This window comes from Megalobrama amblycephala, linkage group LG21, assembly GCF_018812025.1.
Source record: "Megalobrama amblycephala isolate DHTTF-2021 linkage group LG21, ASM1881202v1, whole genome shotgun sequence".
NCBI classification, from domain to species: Eukaryota; Metazoa; Chordata; class Actinopteri; order Cypriniformes; family Xenocyprididae; genus Megalobrama; species Megalobrama amblycephala.
Window position 1 is genome coordinate 28,695,204 of NC_063064.1, and position 18,934 is coordinate 28,714,137.

At 39.5% G+C, this 18,934-nt stretch overlaps 1 long non-coding RNA gene across 4 annotated transcripts in view; it reads left to right on the plus strand.

Annotated features, from left to right (window-relative positions):
• Positions 1-8,833: 8,833 nt before the first annotated feature.
• LOC125256153 overlaps positions 8,834-18,934 on the plus strand; it is a 56,135-nt gene continuing 46,034 nt past the window's right edge. Inside the window, exons 1-4 of one of the 4 annotated variants that reach the window (XR_007182063.1) lie at positions 8,840-9,050; positions 9,812-9,869; positions 18,331-18,569; positions 18,676-18,747. This is a non-coding gene — a long non-coding RNA (uncharacterized LOC125256153). Of the gene's footprint in view, positions 9,051-9,811; positions 9,870-18,330; positions 18,570-18,675; positions 18,748-18,934 lie in introns of all 4 variants that reach the window. The other 3 variants (XR_007182065.1, XR_007182064.1, XR_007182062.1) reach the window with 3 other exon arrangements.

Genomic DNA, 18,934 nt, shown 5'->3' on the forward strand with positions numbered 1-18,934 from the left:
TTTAAGACCATTAAGTTTTTTTGCCCTCATTTTGACATTATGAAAATGAAGCATATTTTTACTGTCAAACTGATTTATTTTATACGGAAGATTATTGCCAAGCAATAATAAAAAAATAAAACCATCTCTAGATTAAAGTTGTGAAATTTCGAGAAAAAAGTCAAAATAAAATGTTGAGAATAAACTCGTTAAATTACGAGAAAAAACTCGTTAAATTTCCAGAAAAAGGTTGAGATAAAATGTTGAGAATAAACTCATTAAATTTCGAGAAAAAGTCGAGATAAAATGTTGAGAATAAAGGCATTAAATTACAAGAAAAAAGTCGTTAAATTACGATAACAAATTTGTTAAATTATGAGAAAAAAGTTGTTAAATTTCGAGAAAAAAAGTCGAGATAAAATGTTGAGAATAAAGTCATTAAATTACGAGAAAAAAGTCGTTAAATTACGAGAACAAATTCGTTAAATTATGAGAAAAATGTTAAATTTTGAGAAAAAAGGTTGAGATAAAATGTTGAGAATAAACTCCTTAAATTATGACTTTATTCTCAACATTTTATCGAAATTTAACGAGTTTTTTCTCAAAATTTAACAACTTTAATCTCGAGATGGTTTTATTTTTTTATTATTGCTTGGCCATAATCCTCTTCCGTACTCTTCCGTAATTTTACCTTTTTTATTTTTACCTTTTAAAAATGTCTCATTATGGTAAATCAATTAATAACATTCCATATTTCAAATTCATAACAACAAATACCAATTAAAATAATTTCTTTTTGATTTTTGTAAGTATATACATCATGGAATTATTTTTAATTAAAATTTATTTATGGGTCATTGACGAATAAGGTTTTTAAAATGGTAAAAAAAAAGAAAAAAAAAAAAAGAAAAAAAGATGGACAAAATTTGTCACCAAAAAACTCATTTGGTTTAACCAAAATTTCGGTTTTACCAAATGACGCTTTTGGTTATACTGAATGACGATATTTTCAAACAATGCTAACAGGCTGATATCTAGCTAGCAAACAAAAGGACAATTAAACATTTTATATTTAGTACAAGTTTTTAAAATATTTTCCACGTTTTATAGCGGTTGTACCGAATGACCTGATGTTTCGGGACATGCGTATGAGCAAGTGAAAACATGAATTTTTCAAATAAAAAGAGAGTTAGTTACTTTGCTTCACGACCATGTGGTCCTTTGCAGGTGTCTGAATGATGTCACATCCTGTCACATGATACTGACCGCATGACTTGATCCAAAATGGTCCCTTTATATTGGTTACTCCGAATGACATCAGTGAAATTCATTTTTCCGGACATTCTTTCTCATAACAAAGCAACGACTTCTACACATAATTTTAATACCATTTTGCACTATGTTGATATATGATGTTATAAAATCATGCCAGAATAAAACATATATACACTTATTACATTTTAAGATATTTTAATCACAAATGAAATGGCTGTATTGGCTTTTGGACGGTTAAACCAAATTACCTTTTGACACATCAAAAACTTTAAAACACCTTTATATGTAGCAAAATATAATTAAAACCTTTTGAATTCAATAAAAGAGATCTAGTTGTATGACCTTACATACTTTGGATGTTGACCTTTACACAATATATATATACTTTTTCTGTTGATCATGTGGTGAATATGACCCTTCTTCACAGTTTTTGTGACATTCACCCACACGGATATTTGCCGAAACATTATCATGCATTATCAGGCATACCTGAATATGCTGTCCCATCTCTCCGGTCTGAACCACAAGCCAACAGCACTTCAGTGACAGCAGAGCAATTGCTTTTAATGTCCGCTGGGCTTTAGTGCTTTCCTCTGAGAGGTTTCTTCATTACTTCAACGTAAAGCTGTGAATTTAATGTCTTAAAACTGATTCATGACTACATTGCATATATCAAGAGACTGTCAGCTTCCATTGTCACATTATGAAAGTTGTCATCTATGTGGAGACAAAATATTAGCAAGTGTTTTGTCTGTATTTGCCTTTGCCAAGAATATAACTTGCCCATTTGGATGGTCCTCTGCATGACGTGTTGAAACCATTCATGCGCAAATGTCACCTTGAAGCGGATTATACTCTGAATTCATTTCAGGTGAATGATCACATATACAGAACCGGTACACACACAACATACATCATCAGAACTCCCAAACCAGTCAGAGAATTGAGTTTTTATACAGTGGTTGCAAAAAATCAATGTCTACCATTGCACTGCATAAAATAAAAAATAAAATAAAAAATGATGAAGGAAGTAACGTTAGTTAAATGACATGTTTGACATTTTATTTAACACATGAGATTTAGACATTTTTATGTGTCCAAATACATTTGGGGCTTTGACTATAAAGAAGCATATTGTCAATATTGAACTGATTTGCACTTCTCACCGACAGCTAAAGTGACTTTCTTCCGCAGTTGGATGTCAAATATTTAGTCTGTCCCACAAAACTCTTAGATGAGACAAGTTCAATTCAAAGACAGCCTCGTTTCACAGCCTCAGCCTGTCGGTGATAACCGAGTTCAGTGTTGAGGATGTGTGTTGTGGCGATGTACGAAACTTGTCCTCCATCACTTTCTCATTCCCGTTGAGTGAGCACAGTCAGATAGGACGCCAGGAGGTCACACAACAAGCTGTGCAGCAATGTGCCGCCCACCCACACAACATAATGCACACTATCATAATAATGTTATGGCACCGAAGAGTTTTGACTAGAGGTTAGTCATTTTTACAGCTGTGATATAACAGATTGCACAAATATTAAAATGTTAGCGTAGTTGAGATTTAAAAACAAAAAATCTATGACATAAAATGTTTAGTTGAGACAAAATGAAGAATTTTAGTTAAAATTTATATGAATTTTGAATGCTTATATGCTGTCAAATTGCTTAATCACGATTAATCACATCTAACATAAAAGTTTATAAATATATAATGTATGTGTATATATATACAGCTCTGGAAAAAATTAAGAGACCACTTAACATTGATTTCTGAACTTGGAGTGGTCTCTTAATTTTTTCCAGAGCTATATATATATATATATATATATATATATATAATATATACACACTCACCTTTTGACCCATCATCCCCAACCGCTTTTTAACTGAAACAATAGGCCATACAAAAAAAAAAATTGGTTTCTGAATTTCACTCTTAAAAATACTGATGTCAGAAATCAGGATGCAAAGCACATTTGATATTAATTTGGACACTGTAAACAACACCATAAATGAATCTTGTCACCAACTGTGTCAAAGACAAATACATTTCAAAGTGAGTGTCCACAGTTATCCAAAGGGACAAAATGCAAACAGTGGTGTTCTTGTTGTTGCCCAAACATTTGCGATACGTGCAATTTATACAAACTCTTTGATTAAACATTCATGAGCACCTAGAGTTTCCAGTGTTGTTGTGCATGTATAGTGTTTGTACTTATATATTTAGTGCACACGGTATCCGTAAAGAAAAATAAATTCCACATGACCCACTTGGAAAGGGTGAATTTGTGGCAACAATAAACCCTGGGTTAACGTATAAAAAAATGATCACAAATAAGTTGGAAAGTGTCACAGAACCCTTGTTTCCCTGGACTCCATATCCCAAGATCCTCCTGTTTCCACACCTGCACTCACTTCCCTCGTCAGCTCCTCATCAGCACTCATCACCTGCACCTGGACTCTATTGTCTGCACTCCCATATATTGCACTCACTCCCTTCACTCCTCGTCCGTTCTCTGTTTATGTTAAGGTTATGTTTGGTGTTTCCTTGCCTTTGTTTGATTAAAGCTCTATGTTATTGTGGAAATCCGTATCTGCCTCATCTCTACACCACCATACCGTAACAGAAGAACGGACCCAAAACGACCGGATTTTCCACAAAAAAAAAAAAAAAAAAAAAAAGATGGAGACTTTCCCTGGCTTCCTGGCTCGTGCTCCTCCTATGCCTCTCATCCATCTGTCGGCCGGCGATCGCCTCATCGGGCTCCTGCAGGTTGGTCGTTCGCTGGAGAGGTATGTGGAGGAGTTCGTTGAGCTCGCTTATGTGTCTGACTGGCCTGAAGCAGTTTTGATCTCCCTGTTTCTGGATGGACTAGATGATGACACCATCCGTTTTAGTGAACCCGATTATCGTTTCTCCTTAAGCGAAACCATAAAATCCATTTTATGGTTAAATGATTCCAAATTTATCGTTGATTGGGTTCAGGATGGGTGTCTGTCTCTAGTCCATCCAGAGACACGGTTGGCCGGGCCAGTCAGTCAACCTCCGGCTTCCTCCGCATACCCCTCCAGCGAACTCCCTGCCTGCCCCACACGGAACCCACAATCCTCAACTGGGTCCCGTAAGCGGAGGAGGAGGAAGCAAGCCGCTCCAGTATCTCCAGAGCCCGCTCCAGTATCTCCAGAGCCCGCTCCAGTGTCTCCAGAGCCCGCTCCAGTGTCTCCAGAGCCCGCTCCAGTGTCTCCAGAGCCCGCTCCAGTGTCTCCAGAGCCCGCTCCAGTGTCTCCAGAGCCCGCTCCAGTCTCTCCAGAGCCCGCTCCAGTCTCTCCAGAGCCCGCTCCAGTCTCTCCAGAGCCCGCTCCAGTCTCTCCAGAGCCCGCTCCAGTCTCTCCAGAGCCCGCTCCAGTCTCTCCAGAGCCCGCTCCAGTCCCCACAGAGCCAGCTCCAGTGCCTGTGGGGATTTTAATTGTATTTGAGGGGATGAACGAGCCCGCTCCAGCCCTTTCCGAGCCTGCAGCTCCAACCCTGTGCGAGCCACCAAGTGAGGTGGCCTGGCTTATAGACTTTTGGACAGAGCCAAGTGCTCCAGTCTCCGCCGAGCCAAGTTCTCCAGTCTCCGCCGAGCCAAGTTCTCCAGTCTCCGCCGAGCCAAGTTCTCCAGTCTCCGCCGAGCCAAGTTCTCCAGTCTCCGCCGAGCCAAGTTCTCCAGTCTCCGCCGAGCCAAGTTCTCCAGTCTCCGCCGAGCCAAGTTCTCCAGTCTCCGCCGAGCCAAGTTCTCCAGTCTCCGCCGAGCCAAGTTCTCCAGTCTCCGCAGAGCCAAGTTCTCCAGTCTCCGCAGAGCCAAGTTCTCCAGTCTCCGCAGAGCCAAGTTCTCCAGTCTCCGCAGAGCCAAGTTCTCCAGTCTCCGCAGAGCCAAGTTCTCCAGTCTCCGCAGAGCCAAGTTCTCCAGTCTCCGCAGAGCCAAGTTCTCCAGTCTCCGCAGAGCCAAGTTCTCCAGTCTCCGCAGAGCCAAGTTCTCCAGTCTCCGCAGAGCCAAGTTCTCCAGTCTCCGCAGAGCCAAGTTCTCCAGTCTCCGCAGAGCCAAGTTCTCCAGTCTCCGCAGAGCCAAGTTCTCCAGTCTCCGCCGCCGAGCAAGCAGCGCCAGTCTCCGCCTCCGAGCAAGCAGCGCCAGTCTCCGCCTCCGAGCAAGCAGCGCCAGTCTCCGCCTCCGAGCAAGCAGCGCCAGTCTCCGCCTCCGAGCAAGCAGCGCCAGTCTCCGCCTCCGAGCAAGCAGCGCCAGTCTCCGCCTCCGAGCAAGCAGCGCCAGTCTCCGCCTCCGAGCAAGCAGCGCCAGTCTCCGCCGCCGAGCCCTCAGCTCCAGCCGCCGCCGAGCCCTCTGCTCCAATTATGAACTTTGCAAAGACTATTTTCCCTCCCTGCCTCCCTCTCCCGCCTCCTCCCACTAATGTACTCACTGCACCTCCACCTCAAGCCCCTTCGCCCAGATCTCCACCTCAGACCTCTGGGCGATTACCTTCACCCTGGCTCCAACCTCCCTCGTCTCCACCGTTGTCCATCAGTCCTCCAGCCTCACAAGTCTCCATCCTGCCCCCGTTCACACCTTGGTCCCTCGTCAGCCTGCCCGCCCCTCTGGACTGCACTCCTCCGTCTCCGCTCCGTCCCTCCGTCCCTCGTTTCCAGTTGGCTTCCTCACTCCCCCTGGTGTTCACTCTGTTGTCTGTCGTCTGTGTTCAACTGCGGCCTTCTGGAGCCCCGGTTGCGCTTCGGTCGGCGGAGCCGCTGGTTCCGCCATCTCCCGCCGGTCCTTCAGCGCCGCCTGGGCTCGGCGACAATTCGGCTTCGGCTCCTGACCCGCAATGGCCGCCCTCGGCTCCTGACCCGCCATGGCTGCCCGCTGCACCTGACCCGCCATGGCTGCCCGCTGCACCTGACCCGCCATGTATGCCCGCTGCATGTCTGCCCGCTGCACCTGACCCGCCATGGCTGCCCGCTGCACCTGACCCGCCATGGCTGCCTTCAGCCCCTGACCCGCCATGGCTGCCTTCAGCCCCTGACCCGCCATGGCTGCCTTCAGCCCCTGACCCGCCATGGCTGCCTTCAGCCCCTGACCCGCCATGGCTGCCTTCAGCCCCTGACCCGCCATGGCTGCCTTCAGCCCCTGACCCGCCATGGCTGCCTTCAGCCCCTGACCCGCCATGGCTGCCTTCAGCCCCTGACCTGCCATGGCTTTTGAACCTGCCCTGGAGACCTCCACTCCAGTTTGCTCCGCCCCCTGCACCAGCTTGAGGTCTCCAGGGCGCCCGCCCCCTCCCGGTTGTTTCATCTACGGCGCGAGGACGCGCCTACCGGGAGGGGGGGGTAATGTCACAGAACCCTTGTTTCCCTGGACTCCATATCCCAAGATCCTCCTGTTTCCACACCTGCACTCACTTCCCTCGTCAGCTCCTCATCAGCACTCATCACCTGCACCTGGACTCTATTGTCTGCACTCCCATATATTGCACTCACTCCCTTCACTCCTCGTCCGTTCTCTGTTTATGTTAAGGTTATGTTTGGTGTTTCCTTGCCTTTGTTTGATTAAAGCTCTATGTTATTGTGGAAATCCGTATCTGCCTCATCTCTACACCACCATACCGTAACAGAAAGAAAATAATTAAACATTTATGTGCTACAAATATATTCTGTATGATTCTGTGAACTCGTACTGTAAGCGGCTCTTAATTAGCCTAATGAATCTCATGACTCTACCATGAGTCATAACACTCTCATACTTGCATGCATAAGGAATTAAAGAGATCTACACTGAGTGACCTAATTACCTGAACAAGTCGAATAAGGATTTCCCTAGCCTGAGTCCAGAAATTCTTAAGTTAGCCTACTGATAAAATGTAATAGTGCCGTCATTAGCATATATGCAAATTGGCATCATTTCAATGCAAAACCTTTACTCTGCTGGCCTCGGCGTGCACCCTAACCACTCAAACTTTCCCTTTGATGTTATAAGCAAAGTCTGTCACCGATGATCCTTATTTGCATGAATCTGATACAATCCATGCTGTGCAAATTATCACGCCCCTGGAGATATCAACCAGACAGAGGAGAAATTAAGCTCTAATTCAGACGATAAGATATTTCAAGGGCCGAGAAAACGCAAATGGTATGGGGTGAATGCTGAATCAGGCGGTTCCGTGTGTTGTTGGCCCGGATTAAACCTTGTTAGTCACAGAGAGGCCTGACCGCCGATTCAACTTCACGGAGCTTATTACCGCAAAGAGATTCGCACAATAGAGCTCAAAGTGCTTCCGTTAGTGTGGCAGATATTTGTGGAGGGATAGATATTTGTGTTAATGAGTAATGAACGGATTCCGGTGTTTTCTTTACCCTAGGAGACTGTTTTGAACACTAAAATAAAAATGTCATCTATTATTTATTGTTCTTGTGGGTGGGCATTGTCTGTACGAACAACACAAACAACAACTGGCTCAGTAACTGATTCAACAAACGCCATCAACCTCCTAAACCTCCTAAATGATCCTTATTGATTCCAAGGACACTTTCTTAAAATCAGATACGATTCATTATGGAGTTGAACTAATGTTATTGTTTACAAAAAAAAAAAAAAAAAAAAACTCTCAGTATGACCGATGTTATGCAAGACAAAATATATCTTAGACAGTATGGCTGAATCTCTTAAAGGATTAGTTCACTTTCAAATGAAAATTTCCTGATAATTTACTCACCCCCATGTCATCCAAGAGGTTCATGTCTTTCTTTCTTCAGTCGAAAAGAAATTAAGGTTTTTGAGGAAAACATTCCAGGATTTTTCTCCATATAGTGGACTTCAATGGAGCCCAAAGGGTTGAAGGTCAAAATTACAGTTTCAGTGCAGCTTCAAAGCATTCTACGCAATACCAGATGAGGAATAAGGATCTTATCTAGAGAAACCATTTCTCATTTTCTAAAAAAATAAAAAATAATTTTTATACGTTTTAATCATAAATGCTCATCTTGAACTAGCTCTCTTCTTCTTCTTCTCTATTATAATTCCGGCAGTGTAGACACTGCTAAGTGTATTACTGCCCTCCACAGGTGAAAGTTTGAACTAAATTGTCATATACAATATGCTAGTGTAAGTATATAACAATTAGTTCAAACTTTGACCTGTGGAGGGCAGTAATACACTTATCAGTGTCTACACTGAAGAAGAAGAGAGCTAGTTCAAGATGAGCATTTATGGTTAAAATGTATATCATTTTTAATTTTTTTTTTAGAAAATGAGTGACGGTTTCTCTAGATAAGACCCTTATTTCTCGCCTGGTATCGTTTAAAGCCCTTTGAAGCTGCACTGAAACTGTAATTTTGACCTTCAACCATTTGGGCTCCATTGAAGTCCACTATGGGGGTGAGTAAATGGGGGTGAGTAAATTATCTAAAGAATATATATATTTATGTTTTTTCTTTTATATAGACTGTAGTCTGTCTAGTGATGTGTGTGTGTTTTTTTTTAATTAGCCTACTCTTTCTGTAGATTAGTTACACCAGTAGATGGTAGCTGTAAATGTCTTTTACATTAATTGACTCATTCAACCGATTCGTTAAAAATGCTTATACATTCAGGTGACTGTCTTTATGAGTGAGTCATTTGAATCATTCATCCAACCGATTCGTTCAAACCGTTCATTCATTCAGGAAGGGGAAAAAAAGAGTGTCGGTGCAGTAACCGTCATTTTTGTTGGGGAATATTTTCGTTGGCTAACCAAAACAGACAAGTAACTAGCGATTTGGGGTTTAAAAGGTAAGTTATTCATTATTAACTTCTTGTTGTATAAAAACACCACTAAATGGTGCTGTCTCCTAAATGTTAACTTCTCAGAAACGGACCGATTTTCGAATTTGTAAGGCTTGGACACTATAAATTTAGCATAAGATAGTTCGACAAACTTATTTACATGGATGTTCGTCATGACTTAGTATGTCATAACTTCGACTTCTCATTTCATAAATATGATTTAGTAGGCCTATGTCATAATTTAAACTTTTTATGTCATAATTATGATACACAAATGCATTTTTTTTCTTATGTGGCGAGAAATGGGCTTAATAGACTTGCAAGTATGATATTGTTTTAATATTGTATAACTAACATGGCAAAGCACATAAAAAATGTGATTCACATTATTCTCATTTGCATTATTGTAATACATTTTTTGTCATGAATGCCTTAATATATATATATATATATATATATATATATAAACAATGCAAAATTTATTTTTGCTTTTTATGACTCAGGCATGTTTGAGATTCACCCTTACATTCAAAATAACACAAAATCTAAAACACATCAAAGTCTAGAAACTCACTTTAAAACTTTGCCATAATAATTTATGCATAAACCAAAAGGTCAACAAGTGAACAGATTCAAAACAGCATCCCTTTGGTTACAGCAATTCTCTTTCGAGGCTGTGTGTTTTGAAGGCAGTGTGAATACTATTTGAAAAGTTTGGAACTGTCCTAGTTAACACACTGATCTTGCCTGTGGTTTGTATTTCCCAGCATGCCGTAGCTCCCCCACTGGTGTAGTACAAGCATGTATGCAGAGGCGCAGTGATGGGTATGTTACCCATATGACCTAAAAGTATTGCAGCAATATGTGTTTCTATGCACTTTCTAAGGTGTTTTAATGCTTCCACATAAGTTTGCTGGGATTTTTATTTCACACCTCTCCTTAAATCCTTAAATACTGGCATTAGTAATGGTGATGCTTTACTTACTTTTGGTTTTGATTGACAAAATTAACATATTATATGACCACCACATAGCTGAATTACAGTGCAGTCCAGTGACTCAAATAGAAATGAATAGATGCAAATCCACATATGGATGTTATGGATAAAAACAAGGCAAGAGAGAGTTGCTGGCAAAATTTCACACCTGTATCGCTGTGCGTGTTTGTGTGGACAAACAACTAAGCAAGACTGATTACCGGTCTGATTACTCTATGCAAATTACACTAATGTCCATGCCAAAAATAAATTTGAGGGACTCAGCACGTTTCAATCCGGCTCTCATTAAGAACTCCAATGAGGAAGAGAGGGGGAAAACACGTGTAGAAATGGAGCACAGAATTTATGTGCATTGATCTGCTGCCCTAGCCTGATTTTCTCCTCCGGTCCGTCCTCTGGGCACCCGTGTTCGCTGGCTGAACCTCTCACCGCTGGTCTTACTCTCCCGTGTGCAACTCACAGGCCAGCGTGTTTCCTCATGGGTGTTTGAGCAGCAGCGCTTTGTGTCAGATAGCATCTTCTCCTTTTTGAAGGGAAATAAAAGTTCAGCACTATGGATGAAAGCGAACCACTTTTGTCTTTACGTGAATGTGTTCTTCAATAATATAAGCAGCATACTGTGCAATAACTGAACCTTACAACTTTTTCACCTTCAAAACCTGAAACCGTCCTCAAGATAGACGACCGTGTTGGCAAAATAAATTAGGCAGCATGTACTGAAGTGTCTGTTCAATTATAGTCCATACTGCATACATTAGAACACTACTATAATAAGTCCTATTTTTAGAATGGGTTCCCAAAACATTTTTTTTTTTTTTTTTGGCAACTGAACCCCTTTTTGTCTAAATAATTTACTTGAAGTATTCCTGAGATTTTTAATAATTTTCTAATTTTTCAGTATATATAATTAGATTTTTACATTTTTGTGCAAACCTTTAAATGTATGCACTTTAATATTAATTAATTAATTCTTTAATTATGTTAAATTTCAATTTTAATTATATATATATATATATATATATATATATATATATATATATATATATATATATATATATATATATATATATATATATTTGTTATGTGTGTGGTGTGTGTATAATGTAAAAAAATAGTGTTATACTGTAAAGACAATATGTTTTCAAAATTTAATAATTGGCTTTTTATTGTACTGAAGCCAAAACAAATGATTAAAATGTTATCTGGAAATATTATTTTAGAATTATTTAATATTAAAATCAGAGTATAATTTCAATTTTATTTTATATTTTATTTTTCATTTTACACAAAACGTTTTTTTTTTTTTTCATTTTGACATTTCCATCACAATCTAACAAACTCCTGCAATTCCATCACAACTCTTACATTTTAAGACATTTTTGCACACTCTATTTTTACAGTATTAGGTAAATATTAAAACATAAGATATTTATATTATTTTTACCTTTCAAATCCAAACAACCTGACCCAAAGCCATCTCAAACCCTCAAAGCAGTTTGTAGCCTTGTTAGACTCGGGTTTGGTAGAAGATCTCCCATTTAAGAGACACAGATGGAGGATTGATTATTTTCACTCTTTGTGCCAAAAACAATTCCAGTTGGAGGTCAGAGATTGGAGTTTGTTCCCCGTGTATGGTCTGTTTTTCTTTAAAACTTCACTCAATCTGAGTCACGCAGGCCGAGACACGGCAGCAAGGCCTCATGGGCCGCTCAGTCTGTGAGACCGCCAGAGCTGCACGCACATTCAGACTGTGCCGTTTTTGCACGGAAACCACCAAGTGCAGTCACTCCATCACCTGGTCATGCCATCCATCCTCTCATCTTTTAAGCTATGCCCTCCACTCCCTGACAATGGAGAAAATGTTACTATTTTCAGCATCAAATATACATAGGCTGCCCGTGCATGTTGTGGTGCACGTGAAGCGTGTTTGTATCCGTGTGCATGAGCGTGTGAGCCAGTGGAACTGGAGCGGTTCGTTTCATTAGCCGCAATGTTTCATTCATGAGAGAGCTTTTCACTCAGGCTCCACACCGCAAGACTCAGAGTCACGGAACGAGCTGCACATGCAAGCGGGCGTGAAATCAGATGCGCAATACTTCGATCCATGGCAACTTTCTATTTCTGACATTCACTGGTGTTGTTAAGATGAAGCACAGTCTTTTTCCTCGAGTGCTAATTGGCCATATGATGATGAAGAGCATTTATCTATTGTATTATTATTGCTATAAACATTTGATTTTTGTAGATCAGACATTTTGTATATTTTAAAAGACCAGAAATCATTAGATGCTCATTAACTCATCAGTTCATTAAGACAAATACCCTTTATTCATGTTGTACAGACCATGTGAACAGCATTCTTGTTCTTTTTTAGAAAAAGAAAAATAGCAAAATATATATAAAAAAGAAAAAAATATATATTGTAATCATCCAAATAAGGACATTAATTAGCAAGTAGATGAGTAAAGTTCATAAACAAACTTTGAAGTTGGCTTGAGAAAGCTAGACCAGAAAGTTTGAAGTAGTTTTGACAGCTTTAAGTTTTAAAGTTTTAAGTTTGAAATATATCACATGAATTTGATTCATTTTGTATTTATATTAATTTCATATAATATTTCTAACCCATACACATACTCAGCATTTCTATTTCAATAAAAAAGTACTTTTAATTTAATTTCTAAATCACTGACACCAGAAAATGCACACAGAAAACAGCGTGCCAGTTCTGAACTGAGTTCCCTTTCGCATCTTCTTGAGCTCAGATGGTTTAAAATCACTTGAAGGTTTAAAGTGACAGGACCTAAAATACATTCAAATGATAAACTTTCACTCTATGTGATGCCTGATCTAGGGCTGTCAAACGATTAATCACGATTAATCACATACAAAATAAAAGTTTGAGTTTGCCTAATATATGTGGGTGTACTGTGTGTAATTATTATGTATACTGTATATAAATACAAACACATCCATGTATATATTTGAGAAATATTTACTAGTATATGTATTTATTTGTATTTTTATATAATTTAAATTATATATAAATACATTTTTGTACATAAATAACATATTTCTCTTAAATATTATTATATTTAATATTTAATATAAATATTAATTTGTGTGTATTTATATATACATATTAATTACACATATTACTCAGACATATATTATACAAACTCAAACTTTTATTTTGAATGCGATTAATCGTTTGACAGCCCTAGCCTGATCCTTATGGAACATGGATCTGCTTTGATCCCTATACTTGATATCGCACAATGTGACTATCGCGGATATTGATGCTAAAATGATATATCATGCAGCCCTACCTTAAAGGTGCCCTAGAACCAGTTTTAACAAGATGTAATATAAGTCTAAGGTGTCCCTTGAATGTGTCTGTGAAGTTTCAGCTCAAAATACCCCATAGATTTTTTTTTTATTAATTTTTTTAACGGCCTATTTTGAGCCATAATTATATATGCACCGATTCAGTGCGCGGCCCCTTTAAATCTCGTGCTCCCCGCCCCCAGCTCTCGACTGCCTTAACCAGCATAAACAAAGTTCACACAGCTAATATAACCCTCAAAATGGATCTTTACAAAGTGTTCGTCATACATGCTGCATGCATGCATCAGACCATGTGAGTATAGTATTTATTTGGATGTTTGATTCTGAATGAGTTTGAGGCTATGCTGCGTGGCTAAAGCTAACATTACACACTGTTGGAGAGATTTATAAAGAATGAAGTTGTGTTTATGAATTATACAGTCTGCAAGTGTTTAATAATGAAAATAGCGACAGCTCTCTTGTCTCCGTGAATACAGTAAGAAACAATGGTATCTTTAACCCAAGCGGCAACCTCCCCCTGTTTCTCGTGAAGCCAATACGGAAGTGAATTAAACTGCAATTCATCGACTGGCCGCTAGGGACAGGCTGCAGAAGTGAGCAGAATCTCATTGACCATCATGTTAAATTAGTCAAGTTTACAGCAGAAAAAAACATGTTTACATTCTGGTTCATATTGTGGTTTTGGTCTATACTGCTAATTTTGCCCTTCATGACAACTCTGAGGGGGGTGAATTTTTTTATAGCTCATCTGTTTAAATTATATTAAGCCTTAAAGTTCTGCATAATTAAGGGCGTGGTCACTTGAGTGACAGGTATGCCGCTGCTGTCTGTGAGCCGTCATGTTACCTCAGCAGCTCATTTCAGCCGCTGAATTTGGCATCTCAGTCGTATTAGTGCTTTTTTCTGTATTATTTTATACAATATATGGCTTGCTGCATACTTGAGACAGATGTCAGTCTGTGTACATGTGCTCGCATGCTGAACACACGTTGTTGGATCGTGGCATTGGCTAAAAGTTTTGTTCCAGAGATTTACTACAATGACAATACCAGGAGGATATACAACTCCGACAGCACTGCTTGGATATTATAACTAAAACTGCTGCACTATTTTGAAAAATTATACTTTGGATATGTGCTCATTAGTTTGAGAGAACATTTGAGAGATATACATCTGGTACATATATATATATATATTTTACCCAAGTGCCACGGATTGGATTCATCTCGCGATCTCTATTTCATTATAAAGGTATGAAATCCCATTTGATTTGTGTTATTTGCACACCCCACACAAATTAATTAGCCTACTGGTGTTGGTGCATCTATAACGTTATCGTAAAAAAATCACCGTAGATTGACAGTAATCCTTTAGTAGCCTACTTTCTAATGATATTACTATCTTTATTAATATTTTAGATAGTATCTAAGATAGATAGCTAGGGCGGTCGTGGTTTCAGCAACAAGTCGCATGGGCTCCAACTTCGTCCCGCCTCTTTGCCCATTTTCAGTTATCCGTGAGTGAAGTGCGGTCACGTGCAGCTAAGATGGCCGCGGCCTCATTTACGCGTCAAAACTGCTGTTCAGAACTCTATGGGTGACGTCACGGACACTACGTCCATATTTTTTTACAGTCTATGCTTTAACCACATTTAACAGTACATTAGCAACATGCTAAGGAAACATTTAGAAAGACAATTTACAAATATCACTAAAAATATCATGGATCATGTCAGTTATTATTGCTCCATCTGCCATTTTTCGCTATTGTCCTTGCTTGCTTACCTAGTCTGATGATTCAGCTGTGCACATCCAGACATTTTGCCCTTGTCTGATGCCTTGAACATGAGCTGGCATATGCAAATATTGGGGTCATACATATTAATGATTCCAACTGTTACGTAACAGTCGGTGTTATGTTGAGATTCGCCTGTTCTTCGGAGGTCTTTTAAACAAATGAGATTTAAATAAGAAGAAGGAAACAATGGAGTTTGAGACTCACTGTATGTCATTTCCATGTACTGAACTCTTGTTATTCATCTATGCCGAGGTAAATTCAATTTTTCATTCAATGGCACCATTAACCTGTCTTGCGTCAGCTAAAATAAAATACATTTTTCAACCATGACACATTTCATTTTATGGTTGTGAACTTTACATTTTTAAACTTGGCCAATTTTGTAATGTTGTTACCCTATCCAAAATATTTTAGTAGTGGTATATTTGAGCATTAACCTCGCAACCCTGGTTTGGTGGTGAATTTGGATGAATTCATCACTAACTCAAATGTCAACTTTCTACCAACAAACTAAGTTCCAGATGTTGTTTGTCATTTGCTTCCTTCAAGCCAAGCTGAGAGTTAAATGATGAGAAAGTCAACAAGAGAGAAAAGGAGAAACAATTTCAGCAGTGCCCCGTCTGCATAGTACGGCTAAATTGAAGAGGCTACGTGAATGCGCCTTTTGATTTGATTGCTTATGAAGATAGAGCCGGCAGAACGTTCCCTCTGAGCCTGTTCGCACAAGAGGAGAGACAGATTTGAGGCAGGAGTAAATCCTGTCTGTGTCTACGGCGCTCAGAGGAAGACAGAAATGCATTACTCATGCGGCACCTTATCAGCTAAAAGAGTTTGGCTATTGGTGCGCAATTAGATGTGCTAATCCTTTACTTAAGGGAAGTTAGGGAAACAGCCGCCATGTTGGGTGGGCTCTGAGAGTCTCAACTTGCCTGGATGTTTTAAAGGGGACCTATTATGCCCTTTTTCAAAGTTGCTTGACTGTTCAAAAAACACCTTAATTTTCACATATTTTCCATACGTTGTTGATGCACCTCTCTTTCCAGTCTGTCAGTAACGCTCTGTTTAGTTCCTGTCTCTATGAAGCCACTCCTTTATGAAAAGTGCAATAGGCTCTGATTGGTCGGCTGAACCAGTGTGTTGTAATTGGTCAACTGCTTAGAGCGTGGAAATGTCATGCCCCAAACAGCAAGTTTCAACATACTAACGCAACTCAACCAGGTCTCGCCCCTTTATTTTGCATATGCTTTGGGCTGGAATTATTTAAATGTGGAAGGAATATTGTGACGTGTTTGTTCCTGGAAGAAAACTCGAGGCGATTCAGGGAGTTCAGAAACAGTGACACTGAGTTATAGAGAATAACTCCCTTTGGGAAAAAACTCTTTGCTTCTGTGACATTTTATCAAAATGTACAGGCATTAACATTTACAGGACTGCAAAGATGGGGAAAAGAGCCGATAACATTACAGCCTACTTTTTACTATCCAATCAAATCCCAATGTATAGCAATCAATTCCCATCCTGCATTATTTACCGCTGAATATTCTAGATTCTGACTTGGATTAACCTCACATGTAGTTAAATGTGTTGCGAATAATTTTTCATAACGTGTTTAATGTTATTTTTTAAGCTAAATGACATTATGTGCCTTTGTGGTTGAAGATATGACAACACTAGTGTCTGTTAAATTAACAATGTAAAATTGTATGCAAAATCTTTCTACTCAGTATGTATGATAATTGATAAGTCTGACAACAAAGTAATGGAATGAAATAACCAGGCCTACAGCCTACAAGAACTGTGTTTTAGGGCAAGGCACTAGCGTGACAAATATTAGCGTGCGATTAAGAAGACACACTGGAGTCGACTGCTGAGAACAACAGATGTCACTGTTGGAGATGTCCTTGAAATGACACTAGGACTACAAAATTAATTTGCTCAGATTTGCCCTATTCAGGGGTGATCCAATTAGTAACACAAAATTATTTAAAATGCGACTTACTGACCTTTACCCTCTTGCACTTTGACCCTGCATGTCCATTAGGTACAATGAGTTTATGCTGTCATTAGCCACACATACAAAAATGCTTAGAAAAATGTTTTAGAATATGAATTTAAGCTTATATTATATTTCATATGAAATATTAAGTTATCTGCCACTGTTTTAGGGTTCTACTATAAACATAATGTGTCATAATACAGTATATAATTATTAAAACATGTAAAGGCCACAAATTGTCAACTTTTTCTAATCAAACTACCTGTGCATTTAAAGTCAATATGAATCAGCATTTGCAACCCATTTCACTGTCATTTCAGAGTGAAACAGGATATTAAGTAAAAAGTGGGTGTTTCCCATATGTTTTCCATGATTTTTTTCTGAAAACAAAAATGTGTAGAATATATGCTAAATATATGTTTTAAATAGCATGGCTGAACATATATTTTCAAATTTAAATATATTGCTTTTAAACCTTCCAATGACAAAATATATTATAAAAAATGTACTTCAAGGGGCAAGAAAATACATTTCCAATCTTAAAATACATTTTGTGTGAATGCAAAATGTATTTAAAAAAATATATTTACATTTAAAATATATAAATGGCCAAAATATACTTAAAAAATGTATTTTGAAGGGGCAAAAAAAAAAAAATCCAATCATAAAATACATTTTGTGTGAATGCAAAATGTATTTTTCAAATACATTTTGAACAATAAATATTTACATCGAAAACATCCCATATAATAATCCTATTACCCCCTCTTTTTCCAGTTGTTTCCAGTCTTCTTTCCACTGTCCTATGAAAACAGGTGTCATTGAGACCCAAAATAACCAATTTATTTGATGGAACATGCTTTTTATTGCCTGAAAATATACAAGACCTGATTAATCATTTGGTTTACTGGAGTGTTACCTGCACAACCTGCCCTCATTTGCATCCTCACTGCCCTTGCTATGCTGCCATTGCTTTGTCTGCCGCCCGGCATACGCTGAGCTTGGCAAAAGTCTGGAGCTCCTCCAGCGCCTCCGTACGGCTGGCAGGCGGGCGGCCCCTGGGAGTCAGGATTGTGTGATAACACTTTGAAATGATAGTTTAGCCCAGGAGAGCACTTGACACGCAATATCTTCCCCGCTCCAATCGACAGGCAAAGCAAGCTCAGAGCAGGGTAAACATCGGCTCAGGGCGTAGACACACGGCGAGATCCAGAGGAAAGAGCGCTCATCACACGCCGGGATGCAGAAAGGCATCTGGTCCGCCGCACAATTACCACTCTGTCCATCACGGGTCTCATCACCGGAGGCTTTTCTCACCCGCCGCAGATGCATTTATTCTCCTCTTGGCCTGTCTGTGTATTCAGCCTCGACAGCTGCAAATAGACAACAGGTAATGTATTGACAGTCTAATAAAGAGTGTTGGCACTGGATATAAATCACGCAGTGCTGCATGTTTATTTGCGGGGGCGACTCTCACCTCTTTGTCATATTAATAGTTATCCAGATGAGACGAAACAGGTGTCAAAGGAAGGACGAAAGGTGTTCTTGCACCGAGAAAACAACCAATTGTGAGTTTACACTGTTTTTTCTGTATCTCAAGTACTGCTTGACAAGATGAACCGTCACTCTCACTAGACACAAACTGTTAGGCCTAAAACATACTCAACCTATGGGTCACAAGCTGTTTTCTGTTCTGAAAGGGTCGTAGACAGCTGGGAAAAGCTAGGGATGCATGATATATTGGCCACCATATCG